The sequence below is a fragment of the Sycon ciliatum genome, chromosome 3 (assembly GCF_964019385.1).
Source record: "Sycon ciliatum chromosome 3, ocSycCili1.1, whole genome shotgun sequence".
NCBI lineage: Eukaryota > Metazoa > Porifera > Calcarea > Leucosolenida > Sycettidae > Sycon > Sycon ciliatum.
In genome coordinates this window covers 24,821,448-24,842,437 of record NC_088645.1, presented here as the reverse complement: position 1 = coordinate 24,842,437, position 20,990 = coordinate 24,821,448, and the positions used below count along the sequence as shown (strand labels likewise).

The 20,990-nt window shown below is 47.5% G+C and overlaps 1 long non-coding RNA gene across 1 annotated transcript; it reads right to left on the bottom strand.

Moving 5' to 3' along the window:
• Positions 1-312: 312 nt before the first annotated feature.
• LOC135811878 (uncharacterized) lies at positions 313-5,528 on the bottom strand. Its single transcript, XR_010552713.1, has 3 exons — positions 5,330-5,528; positions 3,540-3,735; positions 313-1,502 (listed from the first exon to the last, which is right to left on the bottom strand). It is a non-coding gene; the product is annotated as an uncharacterized LOC135811878 (long non-coding RNA).
• Between the last annotated feature and the right edge of the window lie 15,462 nt (positions 5,529-20,990).

The following is a 20,990-nucleotide window of genomic DNA, read 5'->3' as shown; positions in this document are numbered from 1 at the left end:
TTACTAAACAATCAGCTCATGCGATAACAATGCATGACACTGACTTGTCCTTTTTCTCTTTACTATAAATTTACCCTTAGCTCTTCCTCCTTGACCATAGTTGTCCTATTCTTCGTGTTATAATAACTTGCTATTTTCACCTGCTCTGATCACAGTCTTTGCATTCTCTCAACTGTACAGAAGTGGAGACCCCCTCGATACGCCTAAACGGCCGCTGACTGGGGAATCCTTGAAATAAATTTTACATTACGTCATCTTCATCTCTACCACTGAGCGAAACCTTACACATCCTAGGCGAAACAATTGCAAATGTTCTGAGGAAAAGAACGACGAATGTTTTCAGTAGAAATCTTGAAAAACTAGAAATGCCATACACACTGTAGAATATTATGTATTAATTTTGTACATGTATGAGGGATTTGGAGACAAACTGACAAAGGTCTTATCATTGCGATTCAAAGTTTTTTAACGAAAGAGATATTAGAACGTTCAAACAAAAAAACTTTTCTCATCGTTCTACAATGTTATGAATTAGGATACGTGTACCGAAACATGTGTTAACATTTTGAGTTTTTTTTTAACCCAGAATTACTCCACAAGAATGTGCAGGCAAAAATGGGGACTAGGTGCGTGCATGCCTGTGTGTTTGTGTGCGAAAACGTATACAATCATGTGCATGTTTATACATGGGCGGATGTGTGTGTACATGAACATGTACATGTATGTGTGTGTTTGTGTGTGTGAGTGTGTGCGTGTGTGTGTTTGTTGTGTGTGTGTGTTGTTGTGTGGTGTGTGTGTGTGCGTCTGTGTGTGTGTCTGTGTGTGTGTGTTTTTGTGTGGTGTGTGTACATGTATGTATATGTGTGTGCGTGTGTTTACGCGCTTGCGGGAAGGGGCTTGCAGTGGGTTTGATCTGTCAGCGATGAAGTGAACTCTAATCTAGCGATGCTGCAAGGACACCTAAACTAATCTACATTATACATGTACATCTTAATAATCGTCTTCAAAAAAAGGAAATGGGCCAAAGGGAAAAGAAACTGAACATTATAAATTTTCCGCTGCGAACATACACTGTACATGTACATGTACATGTGCACACATACAGGAACAAGACTTTGTACTTGCACATTGTACATGTAAATCGTACAATATACCATACTGAACATTCACTCCAAGATAATGTACAATATACCATGCTGAACATTAACTCCAGGATAATGTACAATATACCATACTGAACATTCACTCCAGGATAATGTACAATATACCATACTGAACATTAACTCCAGGATAATGTACAATGTACATGTACATGTATGTTGAGAGTGTTACAGGTTGCTAGCCGTAGCCTGGCTTCACAGATGTCTCCTGTACGGGAAGTGGCGGCCCAGGCGGAGCTGTAGACTCATCAGGATGCTTTTCCATCGGTGTTGAATGCAGAGCATAGCACACTGGTGCTTGATGCTTTTCAGGTGACTCCGTGCATTCAGCTATGATTTGACCTGTAAATACACACACACACAAACACACACGCGCGCGGGCGCGCACGCGCGCCATGTACCATGTATACACCCGTCGCAAGAGCAGCACGCCAATCTGCAAATGCACTGGATGTGCACCTGTAATGGGTAGCCGAGTGGTAGGCGCGGTGAAATCAACAACAATTACTTTTATTCTACTTTCAGGTACACACCTGAGATATAATCGTTAATGAAAGAAGGAACGGCAAAATAACTGACTTTCTCTCCGGTGCTCACCTAGAGGCTGAATCCTTATTCTTCGAGTTAGCTTTCATTGCTATCCAATCTAATCTAATCTTCTCTTCATCAAAACAGAAATGCGCAGCCGCTTTTATGCAGCAGACGACGTACGCTTACATACGGAGATACACTAAATATACATCAGGCAAGCTCCGTATTAGTTCCGTACTGCTTCCATATTGGTCGGGCAGGGATACTACACCCTCCCTTCCTACAGATTATCACGCCCTCGTGGTTTTCAAAAAATTAGTGAAGAGTTACGAACACAGCGTCAACCGGAAGATGGCAAATTATATCGGAAATGATAACGTTTAGAGTAGACAGAAGAAATGAACTGATAACAAATCATAAAGTAGAAGCACACCAGGTTCACACGATCTCACGGGGTCAAAAGGGGAAAGAACTGTTCTCCAAATTGGACCTGAAAATCCACAGCACTCTTGCTGCACAACGCTGGCACAACCCGCCAGGAACATCGCAGGTCAAAAACCGAACTGAATACACTATACCTATAAGGGGCGTTGTCACACACATTGTCCCACGTTAGCTGGGTAAGCCGTGGCTCACCATGATCAGACGCCTACCAAACTAAACTGGATTCACACACTCGCATAAAGGAAGACTGAAGAGAACAGGTAGACTGAAGGAAGACAGGAAAGAAAATGCCATACCTGGAATCAGCGTTAGTAACCACGGCGGCGGCTGGAGCTACGGCGGAGAGCAGGCCACGTTTTATCTTCATCTTGGTTGAGCCGGTCACTCAGAGCGGCTAGCTCGGCGTCAGACAAATGACCTCCCTCCTCGTCTTGAATCGTGGTCTTCACATTGTCGATAGCATCGCTTTGCGTGACGTAAAGAGTGATGGTCTAGCCAGGAAGAGTGTTGACGAAAATCTGCATTCCACCACGGAGGCGAAGTACCAAAGTGAAGAGTGGGCTCCTGCTTCCGACTGCGTGCCGGGGAAAATCAAACGCTGCTGGTCTTGGGGAATACCCTCCCTTGATTCGTCGCAGGGAGCTGCAGTGGGTTGAGCCATGGGGGTCTGGGGTCGAATCACGTTGTTTTATTTAAAACTACACCGCTGCCACCAATGTAATGGGTAGCCGAGTGGTAGGCGCGGTGAAATCAACAACAATTACTTTTATTCTACTTTCAGGTACACACCTGAGATATAATCGTTAATGAAAGAAGGAACGGCAAAATAACTGACTTTCTCTCCGGTGCTCACCTAGAGGCTGAATCCTTATTCTTCGAGTTAGCTTTCATTGCTATCCAATCTAATCTAATCTTCTCTTCATCAAAACAGAAATGCGCAGCCGCTTTTATGCAGCAGACGACGTACGCTTACATACGGAGATACACTAAATATACATCAGGCAAGCTCCGTATTAGTTCCGTACTGCTTCCATATTGGTCGGGCAGGGATACTACACACCCACAGATTTTCTCTTATACATTTATGTATAGCGCACACTCACACACACACACACAAACACACACAAACACACACACACACGCACACACACACACACACGCACACGCACGCACACACGCACACACACACACACACAGTGACGGACTCCTTACTGTAAGTAGGGGTGAAACGAATATTCTAAAGAACGAATCGATGCGTATTCCATATGAACACTCCTCGAAAGAATACCTACTTATACTTGCTTTGCTTCTTTTTCGCTATTTTATTTTCGGGTTCTGTCAAATAAAGGTTTCCAGTACTAAAACATTAGTGGTCCCTGGTACACAGTATGCGGTTTGTCATACCTGTCCGGAGACCGTAGGATAGACATCGTGCCCCTAGCCGATCAAGCAGCTGTCCGATGATGGCATCTTTCTCCATGATCTCCCGACACTGGAGCACGAGTTGTTTCTCCAGGCGATTGTTCCTCTCGATGAGTAATGCTTCGAAAGGAGTGCCCATATTGCTGAGCTCAATGTCCGATGTGCCAGTTCACTCAACCTGTACAATAGTAAGTACAATAATATTATAGAACAGAATACAGTGTACATGTGCAGTGAAACCTGTCAAAGACGACCACTTAAAGGGACCTTCAAAACGTGATCTCTGTTTAAAAATAATTAGCAAGTGGTCTCCTTTTAAGGTAGCAGCCTAGTCGTAAATATCATATGGCATTCAATTGACCGTAACTTTGGTGTCTCTCAATGGATTTGAGTGAATTTGTTACCACACACTCCTGCCACTATGCTAACCCACTGGACATGATTTAAAAAGTTCTTGCGCTTCACTGACAGGCTTTCCAGGCCGGAACAACTAAAAATTCCGGCATGGTGCCACGGTGTGCGAGTCACCCAGGAGCCAAATTAATGCATTTACAATTTTTTTTCACATTTTCTTGCCCATTTTGTCCGTGCGCGGGATCCAAACCTAAAATAAGTCCACAAGCAGCCATGGGTGGTGGGATAGGGCCCCTCAACGTGGCCCTAGAATATGTCACAAGAGCACGAGTGGGCGTTCTCTCACAGACTGCCACAGACCCAAGTCAATTTTCGAATTATTTTAGGTTTAGGGCGTGCTACGAGGTCGTACCTTTGATACAACATCCAGTGCTGGGCTTCGTCATTCCTGTTATTCCTGTCATTCCTGGATGAGTGCCGTCTACGGTCTTTGTAGACGCACCTTCCGGTTAATATCGACCTACTTTACAAGTAGAGATGGTCTGTAATTTTGGCCGGCTTTCCAAGTTGCGCTATTACAAATCATGAATGATCTGCTTTGATAGCAGTGACTGCTAATAACTGCCTGGGTTTGACTTTGGATTTTTCTTCAATCATCTTTGCGATCACATTATCATGGATGTTCAATAAAGTTCTTTGACATCCAGTGCTGGGACGTCCACAGCAAGACATTTCCACAGCGCTGCAAACCGAATCCAGGATACCCTCACAAATCGGCAAAGATTACCACTCACGTTCCACTACTGCCTAGTAATGAATCGTGCCTGACTTCTTGACACGACTCAAACTTGCCAAAGTCGCTAAATCAACGTCAACTACAGTAATAAAGCCACATATCTGCATCGTCACGAGGGTGTTGGCAAAAGTACTGCTGCACGGCTACAATGAGCCCAAACTCGCCAAGAGCAATATTCATTGTCCGCCACAACGCGCTCCAAACGCGAGTCCAGCTCCAGAGCCGAGACGAAATCGGTCTCCTGTAGCCATTTCACTGAATCTAGCTCGGAACTGTTCTTTTTTCGAGTAGAAGCTTACCCTGCCGTGACTTCGCGCCGCGCCGGTCCTGGCACGTGCCGCCTGTCATAAAACTGGGAAAATCCCTCCTTTTTTTTGGCTTTAGTCTTCGTTTGCCTCAAGACGCGCAAGAGTCTGGTGCACTCAAGACTCGTCTAGTTTCTAGCGCGAGACGACAACACGATCGGCGCTCACTCAAACGGGATGAGGATCCAATGAAATTAGGGCGAATTAAGGCTATCTTCGGACCTGTTCGAGGCGATAGCTGAGAGTTTTCTCTACCACCTAGACCCTTCGATTGTTGAATTTGGTCACATTTTCATGATGTACGGAATAGGGCTTACCAGTGGCTTGAACAATCTTGGATGGCGTTCCGGTTCGTAACTGCTTGGGTCAGAAGTACTGACAGCGATCGCTATGCGCTTATGCAGCGCCTTGAGCTTATACCTGTTGCAGTAACAGTGACTTCTAAGTAAGTTCTAGCTAGGATCTTTCGTTCTCAATTGACCTGCGAAGGTTACACTGTAGATGGTGCGATCAAGTGCCAAAACTCAGAAAGCGAAGAGAAACTACGTTCTGTACAGAGAAAAAGGTGACTGACTGATAAGTTCGGCGCACAGCGAAAAGCCACATACTTGTTCTATTGAAGGATTCTGAGCACAAGGGCCAGGGACCTGCACTTTATCCTTGAGTTCATAAACGGGTACGGTAGTGCTGTAGTGTGCAACCTGCCATCGAATTTGACTGCTGCAAGACCGCATACTCGCATAGACTGGCACTGCTGAGAAGACCTGTCGACTCATATGTCAGGTCAAGTCCAGTCAAAATTTCAAATAAGGGCTAGTACTTGTACAGAAACACGTGGGCGCCATTTTGGTTCACGTGACATGTGTCACACCATGAACAGGGCACGGCTGTCCCATGCATGCGATGCGCGTTCATTAAATATGGCGGCCAAATTTTAATCTTTTTCATTTTTTACGCGATCTGGCCTAGTCGTATGTTTGCAATTTCGCTCGACTTCCATCTCAAACGGGCAAGGTCAACCGAAACCACGGGTGTTTGCCAGGTCATTCGATAGAGTTTAGAGCTTGGACTGGCCTTGCCTTCGACTGTGCCGCCGCTCGAGCGATCTTCTTGGGTTACCCACGCGCTACGCATGGTTTCTTTCTCGACGTGGGTGCAATTATTTTTGGATCGTCGCTCGATTTCAAGGGCTCGCCAACCTCGTCAGCGAATTTTCTCCGCCTCGCAGACAATTTTCTAGTATACCTCGATGTCCTAGCCTTTCGATTTCGTGTAGTCCTAAGCTTGACGTGCATAACTGTAGCTTTTCGTGGCCATGTTAGAGACGTAATTTTGTTCAGAAATGGAGGCTCATGTTAGCTTCCTGTCGTCGTGTTGTCGTATTGGAGGGGAGAAATTCGCGTCAAGGAGTGGACAGACGAAGTATCGTGTGGCAGATCATACTGAATCCATTTTGGCAGTGTTTCATCTCAATGTGGATGAAACCAAATACACCCTGAACATTTTTGCCACACTTGAAAATTGGCCATGGAATGCACTGTTACTGCCAGGGGCCCAACATTCTCTGGAGCTCTAGAGGTGGATGTACACCGCTCAAAGACTGGGAGCCACACAGTGGGACAAACTGTTTGAAATGCAACCCCAAGCCTGGCAGGAAGTCCAAATGCAGAACACAAACGCAAGACAAACTTGCGGCATGGGAGAAAACGCGGGCCATCGCCCGCAAGCACGAGCACATGCACGCCGCCACCACTGACAGCAGCATCACCAACAAAACCTCGCCCCACCACACCAGTACCTGATCACTGGATAGTTTAGTCTGTTCGGTTTACGAATTCAAAAAAGGCAGACAAAATAACAAAACTAAAAACACGAGCGTCGCATGGACCGAATCTGATGAGCAGCAGCGCGTCACACCCGCATACCAAGTTTAGTAATAGTAGTAGTATAGTATTTATTCATATTTCTCTAGGGCTTAGTGGGTAAATCTCTGCATCCAGAACAGTTCAGTTCAGATAGGAATGCAACAACACACGCACAATGTCCACTATGTCACAGTGTGGTAGGGAGAGAAGTGTTTGCAGCTTGCTGGTAGACGTTCAGCCGTGCATGCATTGGCAAATGGCTAGAGCAGACGGCCCGCTGCCCTTAATGTAAGGCACACACGCAAGCGTCAGAGCTACAGCAGCCAAACAGCATAGTTCATGGATTCATGAAAGACTGCACCATACACTGCGCCAGCTCTGGTAGGGTGCCCTTTTGAGCATCGTCACTGGTCGGTGACGTTTTGCAGGCCTCACCATCAAAGATGCGAGGTGATGCTGCTGATCGACTTGCTGGCATGATAGTCACAAGCATAACTAACGAAGGATGGCTGGAAGTCAAAACCAGCTGTAGATGTAGATTCCAGGTATACCAGACAATTACTGACGCCAGCACTTTATCCGATGCCCCATCAGCGTCAACTGTACGCCGATGGTCACAGGACCGTGACAGCCTTTCGATCGGTCTACGGTCGAGAGACGGGGCTGCAAGCCCAAAGCAGCGGGTATATAGTGTTCGTCACCAGCTGAGCAAGAGAGCTTGCTGAGAGATTTAGGTGTGCACTGTTCAGCAACCAGTCCCAATATAGGTTTGTCCATGAAGGCTGGTGATCCTCAGCTATCATACAACAAATTCCTACTCACTGCGCATATGCGCATATGGCTTGTGAAACAGCAGCAGAAACTGCACTGCCTTGACAAACGCACCAGTTACCATGATGGAGCAGATATGCCCAGCCCTGGAAGCCAACACCAAATCTCCAATCGCTAGTACAAGTAGCTCTTCACTAAATCATGCCTAGTGCATGCTTGCAGTGATATTTTCAGCAAGAGCGCTGCAGTTACTACTGAGGAGATATATTGCGTCCTTGAAGTCGAAGGCGCTCATCAAAGATGTCTTGCCATGAATTCTTGGCCTTATGCAGGCACGAGGTGGTCTCCCGTGGCATTGGCCATATTACCCCGAGCTGCACTTGCTCGAGGAGCACGTTGTTTCGCTCATGGAAGTCCTTCGTGTTGGACTGAGTAGGCTTGCTGAGAGAACAGAGCGCTGAATCCATCCACGTCCACAACTACGAATAATTTACAAAAACATTCCGACTGCAGATCAGCGCTTGAAAACGGCGATGCAAATCAGCGACGTTGGGCTTCTCCATTCAAAAGTAGAGCCTTCCTAACGAAGCAATTCTCATGTGACACTACATAGTCTCTCAACTGACTCAAGCACTCTAGTTCAGGTCTTCCTCTCTCCACTCCATTATTATTTTCGATCTTCACTCGGTCGACGTGATGGTAGTAGCTATGTAAAATTAATAATAATGATGGATTCCTCCCGATCCTCGTCGCGGCTAAAATTTGTTCGGTGTTTGTCTAAATTCTCAAACTGACAGGGTTTACAAGAGAAATGTACCTAATTTTGTGCGATTGATGCAAATAAATCGGAATATGTCTGACTTCATAAATCCGTGCGGTAAACCGCATGAAAGGACGCCATGTCGTTAGATGGTGCACATGAAGTCACCGTGAGGGAATCTTGCCGTACTTCGCGTCGACTCTGGCCTGTTCAAATCCACGCAAGTGAGCCACAGTTCTCTCTAGCAGGCTGAGATTTTGCAGGTACCGAGTTCAGATGTGGGCAAAGGGATTCACCGAAGGATATTTTGATTTTCGCAATTTAGACCTCAAATAACACCCTCAAACTCGGTAAACGTGTCCCACCTCTAGGATCGTTTTGGCGAAATTCGCTTCGGTCAAAGTATGGAGCATCTCCTACTGAAAATTTTGAGCCATCGATTGTCAAAATCGGCTCATGTGGAGCTCACTTGTGTCGTTTTGAAGGACGCCGCGCCACGCGCGATTTGCGCTGGTTCTTTCACAAACGGAAGACACCTTCTTAGTTCCAGTCAGAAGTGCAGACTGTGACAGTGCAGTGCGCACGGCAAGGAAAAGAAGGAGACGTGGATTTTCCATTTGTTGCACTGTGTCCTTTGCTTTTATTGTTCACTGATAACATGTTCGCAAAATCTTGAGCTAGAGAGAAGACTGACTTACAATCTGATTCATATAGGCTTCAGCGTGATGCACGTATCCAGACCATAGGAAATAATGGGAAAGGAACCACGAGAATAATTTTCTGGAGCGAATCCAATTATTACCATGGTTCCTTGTTCTTGAACACCGCGCTCCACATCGTCAATGTTCTGCGAGGTAAGGATTTCAGGACTACTGTCGGCTTGTTCGACCTCGGGGCGATCTGATCTACGTCCAGCTGGCCATGATACTGAGCCGAACTGGCCACTAGTTCGCTTCTTTCTCGACTCGGGATAATCAAGCCGGTCAGAGTGCGACTTTTTCCTACCCTGGATGCGACCCATGGCGCGGACTGAAAATAACTACTGAACACCTCCTTGTACAAGCACTGACATACAAGGCCGGTGGTGGGTACAAACTGACAACAGGAAACCCTAACAGCACCCGCTCTGTCAAAGAAAGTCGAAGGGAAGCAGTTCGAACTAGTTCAAGCACCACCAAAAACTAAAAACTAGCACTTGCTCTTGCAGCTAGGTCAAAGACTGCACTGGCAAGTACACTTTTGCGCAGTCGCGATCTCGCGGCCCCGCATCACGTGCAGGTATCTGATGACGTAGAGTGATTCAAGATGGCCTCCGACGTGTTTCCCGTTTTGTGATCCCAAATACCAGCCCTGAATATTTTAAATATTATTTTAATTTAATTATATTTTTAAATTATTTATTATATTTCATAATTCAAGCTAGCTTGTTCTTGGACAATGTCACCGAGGTAATAAGAAATCCAATTCGCTTTCTTGTTATTGGGCAACTTGCCCGTTAGAATCTGCGAAGTAAAATAAACAACAACAACAACAAATAGGGCCATCCAGAAATAATTCGTTGTTTCGGGTCACCCGACCGACCGTCTTTTTTCACCCGAGTCCCGACCGCAAAATGTTTTTTTATAGTGCATGCAAATGTACAGACTAGACTATGTACACACGCGACCCTAATAATAGCAGTCCAGATATCGACCTCAGAAGCAGCCATGGCTAGCCAAATGACAGGATGCAGCGCTTGGTACATGGTGACGACGTTGTCTTCTATCTCCGATCCGCTATCGGTCCTGAAACAGCATCAGCTCCGCCACCTTGTCGCTATTTACAGAAGTGTTCAAGGTGAGAGCTGCTCGCCGGTCAGACTCGTTTGCCAGGGAGGCCAAGATCTGGTCCTGGAGGAGACCTGGATCTGATGGGACAATGACTGCGCTGGATTGTCTACACTACTTATTACTTTTTTGTCTCAGTGACGTGTGGTAAAGCTTTTTTTAGCTCTGAAAAAAATCTCGTGGTTGGGCGTTTTAGCCCCTCATATGCCCGTTCCGGGATCATGGAGACCACTGATACATCTCGGGAACCAGCTGAAGTCGACCCATGGCGGAAAGTAAGCGCCAGGGACCTGATGGCCCGAACTGTGATATTTCCAGCTCCAAAGGATTTGAAACTCGCCGAGTACGTGAGCTGCCTCGAGCAACACGGAATAGGAGCTGAGCTCATCCTATCTATCCAGGTCAGTTCGGTAGGCCAATGCAGATTAACGTTCACAGATATCCAGCTTGCCCAGTTAGTCGTGAAGAATGGTTTCCATATCAATGGACAACATATCCTTCCAAAATCCTTGACAGAAAACACTCATGTTCAGTTGCACATTCACGATGTTCCTGTGTGGGTATCGGATGGCGCCATTACAGCCGCACTTGCTCCATACGGTACTGTGCAGGGCGCCATCCGCCACGGTAAACTTAAGGTACGGGACAACGTTGTTATTGCAACCGGAGTCCGTTTTGCAACCTTTGTATTGGGGTCGAATAAAGCCGTACCTTCGTACGTGAAATCTAGAGACGGGAAAGGCACTTTCCGCGTACATTATAGTGGCCAAAAGCCCACGTGTCGGATTTGCAGCAAGCCAGAGCACCTTGCCAAGGACTGCCCTGAGGCCCGCAGTACCACTGCCAGTACCGGTAGTACACAGCAGTCACGGCACTCAACGTCACCTACATGTACAGACACTGAACGCACACGTCGACTCCTGTCTGATGTGGTTGCAAACCCACCCCAGACAGAGCAGCAAAGTAAAGCCCAATCACAATGCCCAACATCCAAGTCTAAGCAGGATCTCCCAGCAGCTGACAAGAGCGACTCCAGCTCCTCTGAGTCTGAAGAGCTGCCTCTTTCTGCTGATACTGAATCATTGGTCGACAACGAAAGCTTATCCAAGCCAGAAAACCAGCAGCTGTCTAACTTGCCCTGCGACTCCGACAGAGAGGCCAAGAAGGCAGACAGCGATGCATGTACAGCTCTAGGCCCACAGCTGGGAGGCCACAGCGACGATGATCCTGATTCTGGCGGGTGGGAAGTCAACCGATCCAAGCGTTCACGCCATAGCGTCACACCTGATCGGGACCAGAGTGCCACCACCACTGGATCCAAGCAACGGAAAAAACGGAAACGAAAATCTCCTGAGAGTGGCCAACAAGTCCTGTAGTAAGTCACTTCAGAAACTTACCGCTTTAATACACATTTACCTTTCATTTTTACACCCATGCCTAGTTCTGTCATTCATCACAATACCGTTAAATGTTCACTCAGACTCCTTTGCACCAATGCATTTAGCTTAGGAAACAAGCTAGCTGAGTTCCAGCACACACTGCACCAACATAATCCCGACATAGCAGTAGTGACGGAAACAAAGTTTTCCTCTGAAACCGTTCCACCATCCGACTCCACATTCCCTGGCTACACCACCTTCCGGCTGGATCGAACAGCACGCGGTGGCGGAGTGGCCGTATGGATCAGATCTACACTCCCAGCCATGGTAATTGATGAGTTATTTTCTCCACATCACGAACTCATTTGGCTATCCATTCAATTGTCCCCTGGACAAAAGATAGTCTTGGGCGCTGCTTACAGGCCAGGTTCGACGGGGCCCAGTGACCTTACGCTCATTAACCATCTCGATGACATCCTTCCCTCTGCTCGTGCACTTGGTGCCAACCTCATACTCGCCGGTGATTTTAACGTGCATAACCGCAATTGGCTCCATAGCTCGAAGACCACACCTGCGGGGGAAGCCCTCGAAGACACATGCACAGCCCACTTTCTCACGCAGCACGTTCAGAGTCCTACTCGCGGGGATAACACACTCGACCTGGTGATGTCCACGTTCAACTCTCCAGTGACCACGCAGATAATGTCCCCTATTGGTCGATCTGACCACGCTGTAATTCTTTCGGACTTCACAGGTGTTCTTCCTACCCATGAAGCGGCGGTGCAACGAACTGTCTGGCGCTATGAAAAGGCAGACTGGAACCGCCTCCGATCCTTTTTCCGCCAGGTTGATTGGTCAACCGTCATTACTGCCAACCCAGAAACTTCGTGTGAGCACGTTACTGCCACAATCATGAACGCCGTTTCCCAGTTCGTTCCGTCCAAGACACTGACAGTGAAGTCAACAGATCCGAAATGGTGGACACCTGAGTGTGCAGCCGCCACGAAGGAGAAGGACAAACGCTGGCGCACTTGGAGGAAGCACCCTCACGATTTTGCACTGAAACATGAGTTTACCCGTTCTGTAAACAATGCTATCGCAGTCCTTGCTAGATCTAGAGTTTCCAAAGAGAACAGCCTCAGACATAGCTTGTCGAATGGGTCCCTGAAGGAGAAGGAATGGTGGACGAAGCTAAAGTGCGCTTGTGGCGAGGGTCGGAACACTGACATTCCCCTGCTGGTTGATAGTGAAGGTTGCGAGAGGGCCACAAGCTATGAGAAATCGGAGGCTTTCGCACGTTTCTTTTCCCGCAAGTGCAGTGTGCAAGGCCGCGACCTTACCACGATGGACTTACCGGACACGGCATTCGCTGATGCACCTGCACTAACGACAGTCCACTTTCGCCCGGATGCAGTCCACCGGCTTTTAGCTCGCCTGGATGCCTCAAAGGCGACTGGACCCGACGGTATTTCCGCTCGTGTCTTGAAGGAATGCGCCAGAGAACTTGCCAAGCCACTGTGTCAGCTCTTTGCTCTTTGCTTCCAGCACGGAGTCCAGCCACAAATGTGGAAGACTGCCAGCGTGGTTCCAATCCACAAGCGATCTTCACGATCCGCCCTAAGGAATTATCGTCCAGTTTCACTGCTGAGCATAATCTCTAAGATCATGGAGAGCGTTATCAATCGTCAGCTCATGAATCACCTTGAGCGTTACAAACTCCTGACACCCCACCAGTTCGGGTTTCGTCGCCGCCTCGGGACCTCAGATGCGCTACAGGCTCTACACCACGCCTGGATCACAGCCGTCGGCCGAGGCGGTGCAGCACGTATTCTAGCCGTGGATATTGCCGGAGCATTCGACCGTGTGTCCCATGCTGGCCTCCTCCACAAAGTCCGCCATCTTGGCATTGGCGGCCCCCTGCATACCTGGCTCTCTTCCTACCTAGGTGGACGGTCCATTCAATGCTTGGTGGGCGGCCAAACCTCATCGCTGTATACCATATCAGCAGGAGTTCCCCAAGGGAGCATACTCGGCCCTACACTCTTCCTGATTTACGTGAACGACGCCTCAGAGACCCTGTCACCCGGAGCCCACCTAGAGGCGTACGCCGACGATACTACCTTGTACAGCCTGATATCCCTCGACACCTCCCCAGCCGACGCAGCATTGAGCCTCCAGACTTCTGTTGATCGCTTGCATCAGTGGGGCCGCAGATGGCGCATCTCCTTCGAACCGTCGAAGTCCCAAGCCATGACCGCCACTCTCCGCAGAACCCCCATCAATTTGCCTCGCATTGTCTTCGGCGGCACTCCTGTCCTTGAGGAGAAGGCTCTCTCTTTACTTGGAGTGACCTTTGACTCGAAGCTGTCATTCAGCACTCATCTCCGGAAGGTTGCCACTCGAGCCAAACAACGCCTGGGCTTCCTGCGCCGTGCAGCGCACATTCTCTCTCCAGCCGGCCGCACCACAGTATACAAGGCATTTGTTCGACCAGTTATGGAGTATGCCCCCCTCATCTGGATAGGTGCTCCGCCCAGCTACCTGCAACGCCTGGATCATATCCAACGCTGTGCTCTGCGAATCATCGGTCCAGGTGCACTATTACCTAGCCTGGCCATCCGTCGTACTGTTGCCTCGCTTGCCTGCCTATACAAGCTGCATTACCTGCCTGGCCCTCCGCAGCTGCTCTCTGTTTTGCCACCGCGCTATTTCCCCTCATCCAGCCCCAGAACTCGCAGCGAGCATGGTAGCGTCATTGGCCATGACCACCAGCTCCAACACCAGCTGCTTGCATCTGTCCCGCTGGCATTAAAGCGCTCGTTCCCACACTGCAGTATTAGTGACTGGAACTCCCTCCCCGCCGCTCTTCTGTCCCAGCCTCCCCACAGCAAGGGAATGCAAGCATTCAAAACTAATGTTTATCGCCATCTGCGAAGCACAAACTGGCTCTGGGCGGTCGACTCGCTATGATGATGCTCTCGTCGTTCTCCTCTATCCCTATCTATGCACCACAACTGGCTCAGAAAACCGACTCGCCATGATCAGCCATGATGATGCTCCTCTCAGTAACAGCCCTTGTAATTTGTTAATAGTCTCACAGTTTCTCCCGCACACTCGCTGATGTTAACCCTTCCTTTCTTTTCATTTTGCTGACTCGTACAGCTCTATCTTTTGTTTTTGGTGCGTGTTTTTGGCCGTGATGCCGAGACCTCAGGTCGGCAGAGCCATCAATGCCCCACCATCACTGCTGCGTCTCGGTGCAGCCCCTGCTCAATAGTTGTCACGTTCGTCTCAGTATAATTGTCTTTCTTTATTATTTTCGAGCTGGGAATGTGAACATAGTAAAAAAAAAAAAAAAAAAAAAAAAAAAAAAACTACAGTCAGATTTGATCAACTGGCTAGATGGACAAAAGCTATTCGATGTACATGGACGTAACCAAAATAAAATAAAATAAAAAATAAACCCGACCGACTGACCTGGTACGGATGTGTGAAGTGACCCGAAACAACGAATGAATTCTAGGTGGCCTGGTACCAATTTTGTCAAAATCGGTCCAGGCATTCGAAAGTTATAGCCATTTTTCTACGGCCGTAGTACGGCGAAATGGGTGTATTTTCTCTGGCGATCAAATGGGAAATCGGCTCAAAACATGGTCAAACTACTGCACAGCCATCACCTAGCTACATACATTTTCACACGAATCAGATGAAATTTTGTTTACGGCCGGCCTCTTATCCTTGCCTTGAGCGGATGGCATATGCACGCTTCGATTCGGCGAACCTACCGTACTTCCGCACATACAAGCGCATGACATTGTGCTTATGTCCGGACAGAAGCGCACCCCTCAATTATAAGCGCATGTGCTTATATGTGAACACCATTGGTGAAACACCCGGCCGGCCGGGAGCTGAATATTACTAAGCATTGTGATAACACCTTTGTTTAGGACACAGACAAACCTATATTGCACATCTTATTATAAGCGCACGGGCTTCTACCCGAACATGTTCACACAGCAAAACATATTTTTTGTAGCAAACTTTCACTTATAAGCCCATGGGCTTATATGTGGGGAAGTACGGTACCCCTCTTCTTCACACGGCTTTGGCCGACAAGGACGTCAAGTCACCAACACGGCTTTGGCCATTGCCGACAAGGACGGCAAGTCACAAACCCGCCAATGTTGATGTTGCCAATGCCGTCCTTTGCAGAGCTTTCAAGTTGCGAACCAAATCCAGAAGACGCTGTCGATGGGACCTGGGATCAGGCTGATCATGGTGAGAGATACTGCATCAGCTCCAACACCAACCAGTTCGATCGGTAATGACGGCAGCTCACTGTTCTCCGCCAGCGCACGAGTCGTAAATCCAAGCCGCCGACTGTTCTCCTTGTTCCTCGCAAACAGGAGATAGTACAGAATCGTGTACTACTGTAATGGGTAGCCGAGTGGTAGGCGCGGTGAAATCAACAATAATTACTTTTATTCTACTTCTTTCAGGTACATACCTGAGATATAATTATTAGTGAAAGAAGAAACGGCAAAATAACTGACTTTCTCTCCGGTGCACACCTGGAGGTTGAATAGCTCGTTATTATCAAAATCTCATTTTCTTCGAGTTAGCTTTCGTTGCTATCTAATCTAATCTTCATCAAAACAGAAATGCGCAGCCGCTTTTATGCAGCAGATGACGTACGCTTACATACGGAGATACACTAAATATACATCAGGCAAGCTCCGTATTAGTTCCGTACTGCTTCCGTATTGGTCGGGCAGGGATACTACACCCTCCCTTCCTACAGATTATCACGCCCTCGTGGGTTTCAAAAAATTAGTGAAGAGTTACGAACACAGCGTCAACCGGAAGATGGCAAATTATATCGGAAATGATAACGTTTAGAGTAGACAGAAGAAATGAACTGATAACAAATCATAAAGTAGAAGCACACCAGGTTCACACGATCTCACGGGGTCAAAAGGGGAAAGAACTGTTCTCCAAATAGGACCTGAAAATCCACAGCACTCTTGCTGCACAACGCTGGCACAAGCCGCCAGGAACATCGCAGTTCAAAAACCGAACTGAATACACTATAACTATAAGGGGCGTTGTCACACACATTGTCCCACGTTAGCTGGGTAAACCGTGGCTCACCATGATCAGACGCCTACCAAACTAAACTGGATTCACACACTCGCATAAAGGAAGACTGAAGAGAACAGGGAGACTGAAGGAAGACAGGAAAGAAAATGCCATACCTGGAATCAGCGTTAGTAACCACGGCGGCGGCTGGAGCTACGGCGGAGGGCGAGCCAGGTTTCATCTTGGTTGAGCCGGTCACTCACAGCGGCTAGCTCGGCGTCAGACAAATGACCTCCCTCCTCGTCTTGAATCATGGTTTTCACATTGTCGATAGCATCGCTTTGCGCGACGTAAAGAGTGATGGTCTAGCCAGGAAGAGTGTTGACGAAAATCTGCATCCCACCACGGAGACGAAGTACCAAGTGAATAGTGGACTCCTGCTGAACGTTGTAGTCACTCAGGGTTCGGCCGTCTGCCAACTGCGTGCCGGCGAAAATCAAACGCTGCTGGTCTTGGGGAATACCCTCCTTGTCTTGGTCAGCAGCCTGCATGTCGTCGTCCTCATCAGCTTCGCCATCACCACCGGTAGTATACATGTAGGTAGTGGGTCGCTTGGAATCGCCATCGGAGTCTCCAGTGAGTGCCGTGCGGAGAGAAGGGTGATCCACGCTAGCACCCTGACTGTGCTGCAAGCTAATAAGCAGGGCCAAGCCCAGGAAGGCAAGAAACATGATTTTCATCTTAATTCGTAGCACGGAGCTGCAGCGGGTTGAGCCATGGGGGTCTGGGGTCGAATCACATTGTTCTATTTAAAATCCCACCGCTGCCACCAATGTAATGGGTAGCCGAGTGGTAGGCGCGGTGAAATCAACAATAATTACTTTTATTCTACTTCTTTCAGGTACACACCTGAGATATAATTATTAGTGAAAGAAGAAACGGCAAAATAACTGACTTTCTCTCCGGTGCACACCTGGAGGTTGAATAGCTCGTTATTATCAAAATCTCATCTTCTTCGAGTTAGCTTTCGTTGCTATCTAATCTAATCTTCATCAAAACAGAAATGCGCAGCCGCTTTTATGCAGCAAATGACGTACGCTTACATACGGAGATACACTAAATATACATCAGGCAAGCTCCGTATTAGTTCCGTACTGCTTCCGTATTGGTCGGGCAGGGATACTACACTACGTCGTGCTCACTAGGCACAGCGCAATCCTGGTCTTCGTGCTGCTTGATACTACAGTCAGTTTCAAAAAGATTAGCAATCCTAGTGATCGCCCGGGGAGTTTGCCATCTTACCTTATGCTATGAGCGCTCGAGCGCTGCCTGGAAAAACTCACTGTGAACTGGAAGAAATATTCCGCGCGAAAGCATGAAAAATGACAACTCACTCAGCAGATCAGGTCGATGTCGGTACAGTCGTGTGCGTAACAAACGAGTTCTTCCTCGTATGGAGTCAGAGAGGACATGTCGAAAGTGTAGTAAATGCCAAGGCTGACGAGCGGCTTGGGTCCCAATATGTTTTGTGACCAAATAGTTTCTTTGAGCTGCGATGCAATTTACTCTCACCATGTGACACTCCAGATACTAGATACTCTAGATACTCTAACAATTTTATCAACAATTATGGAGGTGACAGCGTTGCGAATGACCGAGGGTCCTCGACGTCTGTCTCACCGTCCAGGAGCGACACTGACTCACGCTGCTATCTGGTGTTCACGAGGTGTTTGTCGCGCTGGAAACGGAGCGTCTCTGTAAGTTTGTATCCCTGGTGATGTTTGTGCCTGGAGAGCACTATATAAGTGGTGCTCTTCAGGCACAATCTTCCTCAGCCTACTCAAGCTCAACTGATGAGGGGTGAATTCCCCGAAACACTGTGTATTGAGCAGGGAGTGGTGCTTTCTTGCAGGTTTGCCGAGTCGAAGGTTCGATGGACTTCTCGTGTGCTCTGGATGGCAGTCGTGAGTCAGTCAAGTGTCAAGTAAAGTCGGCGGGATAGCGCGAGCTCCGGTGTGGGGAGCAAACCCTTTCTTACAAATTATGATAATAACCACATCAAATGCTGCAGAGACCTATCCAGAATCGGCAATATGCTGGCCCTGGCCTGGAGATCTGCAACTACAATCAGCTTCTACTTTGCGACATTAACGGATTAGTCCCCTTTGTCGATTGATGGATCAATCGGTAGATTCGGCTCTGTTTTTCTTTCCTTTCTTTCTTGTTTTGAATTTTATGTTGAACTCATTGGATTTCTCAAGTTGTATTCTGTATCTCGTTATCGTTATATTTTCCTCTAGCCCTCTCGCTTAGGATGAGCTTTCTTTTTTTATGGCAGCTTAAGCGAAGGCTATATACCTGCTTTATGCAGGTTGATGCCAACGCGAACAAGCAAAATAATAATAATAATGTGACGAAAACGACATCGACACAGACTCATTCCTAAGGCCATGACTTGGCGAAGCTATCCGTATGACTTCGACAACATTTTGAGAAAAGCAGACGCCTGTGGAAGCTGATAGAAGACGGCATTGACTTCTAAATTCAAATAAATTGGCGATCTTGAAATACTAAAATAATTCTCAAAAAGAAATCGATCGATCGATGTGACGGTGTATTCAACACGTAGCTACAGCGCAATGACTTCCGTATTCACTCACACCGTTTCAGTGTTGTGCGTGTGTTCACATGGCGTGAGCCAGTCAAGTGTCAGTCAGTTCGGGAGGAAGCGGGAGCTCCAACAACAACAATCGTGAACAACAACAAGTCTGCTTGATCACCAAAAAACAATGAAAAAAGTGTGAGTTGAAGATAGGTTGGGATTTGAACTCACAACTTCATGGTCAGCGCAGACAGCATCCATAACCACAAGGCCAGAAAGGAAAAGACAAATCGTGGGTTTTGATAGAAAAATCGATACTGCCTTCCAGGGCAAATTGCAAACCATGGGAAAAGGCTGGAAACCTGGCCGAAATTCTAACTCCTTTACGGCTGGTCCAATTGTTTCGAAACCTTCACAGAACAATTTGCCGTGCCCTAACCAGCCCTTTTATGTACTTCGTTGTCCAAATTTCCCTTATCTTCATACTTTTTAAGACCAAAACCTGATTGCTTATTTTTTGAAACAGACTATAGTACTCGCGATCAGCTGACTGCGCTGGGGGTAACCATGGTAACACCTAGTTTCTAGTGTAGATCAGGGAGTCGTCAAATACCGGGAGTGGAAACGCCGTTAATCTTGATTATCCATGCTCGCCTCGCGAAAATTTTTTTTTGCGGTGCCTGGAGTACCTCAGCGTTGTCAAATGCAATTTAGAGTAGCCTTGAGTATTTTTTGGGAGAAAGCGTCCATCAGAACGTGTATACAGAGATATTTGCAGTGGTCTGCTCGTTTACTAGTAGGAGGACACCTAATTTATCGGTAGGCGTTATCGCAGTGTTGCGATGTATGACTGGAGGCCCGATTCACGCGCGGATAGTGACGTGACTTTTGATGTAATTTATCGAGGAAAATAGCTCAGCCTCAGTAATCAAAGCCACTTGGTTCGACCCACGAAAAAACTTCTCGTAACCATTGTCCTTTTCATATACGTGCTACCTGTGAATTTTCTCGGTGTAAGATGGTATGCCACTGACTTTTTGAGGGACCCTTCGTTTCTAAAACATTATTGATTTTTAAATCACGACAACATTATTATAAAGTCAAGGAATTTCTCTTGTTTTCTTCTTCAGTGTAAGAGAACATCACCGCTTTAAGTATGTCTCATGTCAAGAGGAAGCATGACAACGTATATGCACCACCAACACTGAGAATCCAATTACAGATTTGGCCGATTGTGGCGAGTATCACAGAGTTGACAATGCACACCGAATTAAACTGTTCTAAATCCCTCTCCCTTTCTGTCTCGCTTCTTTTTGCCAACTTTGGGTGTCAGCAGTTACGCATGCGCACATGCACGCACCAATATACGGGTGCGCACGTACCAATATACGGGTGCGCACGTACTCATTGGCATGCACAAACTGCACATGCACACACACGGCATGCACGAACTGCGCATGCACGCACATTCACACACATACACACACACTGGAATACATGCATGCATGCACACACACACACACATACACACAAACCTGGTCCTGGTAAACACTGCCATTACGGTCACCTGTCCCCTTGCGGGGCCGACAACATGGAAACGCCGAGCGACGGCAGAAAGTCGGCAGTCTGCCAAGAGATCAGGGACCATATTCAATCGGCACGACAAGAGAGACATCTTTGGCAGCACACACACACA